Source organism: Carlito syrichta, unplaced genomic scaffold (assembly GCF_000164805.1).
Source record: "Carlito syrichta isolate Samal-C Ts95f unplaced genomic scaffold, Tarsius_syrichta-2.0.1 Scaffold309739, whole genome shotgun sequence".
Classification (NCBI taxonomy): domain Eukaryota; kingdom Metazoa; phylum Chordata; class Mammalia; order Primates; family Tarsiidae; genus Carlito; species Carlito syrichta.
Genome location: NW_007253835.1, coordinates 711,651 through 713,540, shown reverse-complemented (window position 1 = coordinate 713,540; position 1,890 = coordinate 711,651).

Genomic DNA, 1,890 nt, shown 5'->3' with positions numbered 1-1,890 from the left:
AGCGGGGCGGGGGGGGTGCGTAACCCGGAATGGAGGCCGTGCCTGTAATCCCCGCAGTTTGGGAGGCCGAGGCGAGAGGATTGCCTGAGTCCAGGGGTTCGAGCCAACCTGGGCAACAGGGAGAGACTCGTCTCTACGATAAATAAAAAAAACTAGCTGGGCGTGGTGGCGCGCCCCTGTAGTTCCAGCTACTTGGAAGGCTGAGGCGGAAGGCTCGGCTGAGCCCAGGTGGAGGCTGCCGTGGTCGGGAGCGGCCACTGCACCCCAGACTGGGCGACAGAGTAAGACTCTGACTCGAAAAAGAAGAAGAATGGTGAGACTGGGCGGTTGTTGCTAAACACAGACTTCAGAAAAAGAAAAGGCCGAGAGTGCTTAATAGGAAGCTAAAAGCGAGTGTGGACGCCCTCTTGGGAGCACATAAAGGGGCTTTGTCTCCTGCAGCCGCAAGGCGGGGAAAGCTGAGGACCAGGCCCTGAACTTGGCCGTGAGAGCAGCCAAGCCCCGGGCAGGTTGAGTTCTCCACCCAGGCGGGCTGCTGTGTGCAGACATCTGGGCGATGCTTCCCTGATTCCCAGTCCCCTGAGTGCCTGGAAGTGGCCTGTCCTTTCCTTCTAGGGCCAGCGCGCCCTCCTTCTTGCAGGGGATAGAGGCCTCCACTCCCCGCTAGGATGGCTCCAGGCTTGGTAAGAGGAAAGGGACCACGTCCCAAGGGAGCTGAGGGACCCAGCTGACAAGTGCTGGCAGGGACCAGGGACTGGACTGGGGGCTGAGGGGACAGTGCATAAGCCTGGGAGAGGGAGAGTCCACCAATTGGGCGCATTCTCCCAGGACACAGGACTTCATTCCCTGCTGGGGACCCAGGGCATGAGCTACCAGGCTGCCCGTGGCTCCTTGAAGCTGGAAAACCTGAGTCCACTACAGGAGGGAGGAACGCCAGAACGACTGTCAGGTGGTGGAAGGAGGGGCTAGAAGGCTCAGGTGGGCATGACGGATGTACCATGTAAGGCAGAACGTCCAGTGGGTGACTGTCCCACAAGATCCCGAAGACGCGTCCATCTACCTCAGCAGGAGCTGCACTGGCCAGGGGACCCCAGCAAGGCTGAGAATCTCATCAGTGGGGCTCCCCTCCACAGGCCAGGGGGAGGCGGAGATGCCTCGGAACAGGCCGCAGAGACGGGGAGGGTGCAGGGCCAGGAGGGGATGCAGCCGCGAGTGGTGAGGCAGGTGTGACGGGCAGCCGGGGGTCCTGCCCTGTAGCTTTATGGAGATGCTTAAGAGAGTCAGCAATGCTGGGGCAAAATAGGTGGACCGCCCGCAAGGGCATTGCTTGATCGGTACAAGCAAAGAAATACAGGGTGGGTGACAAGCTGGCTAGGTTGTCTGAGTAAAAAAATAAAAAATCTAGCGGCTAGGCCTGGTGGCTCACGCCTGTAATCCCAGCACTTTGGGAGGGTGAGGCAGGAGGATTGCTTGAGCTCAGGAGTTCAAGACCAGCCTAGGCCACATGGGGAAACCTCATCTCTACAAAAACATTTACAATTAGTTAGGGGTGGTAGCTAGTCCCAGCTTCCTGGGAGGCTGAGGTGGGAGGATCACTTCAGCCCGGAAGGTAGAGGCGGTGAGCCATGATCATGCCACTGCACTCCAGCCTGGAAAACAGAGCAAGATCTTATTTAAAAAAAAAAAAAAATCCTGGCATTCCAGGACACCTCAAATTTGTCTCAGGCCCCTTTGCCCTGAACAGGTGGAAACTGTTAGAAACTAGTTAAACTGCCAGGCTCGGTGGCTCAGCCTGTAATCCCAGCGCTTTGGGAGGCCGAGGTGAGCGGATTGCTTGAAGCTGCGGGTTCGAGACCTGCCTGGGCAACTTGGCGAGACCTCATCTCTACA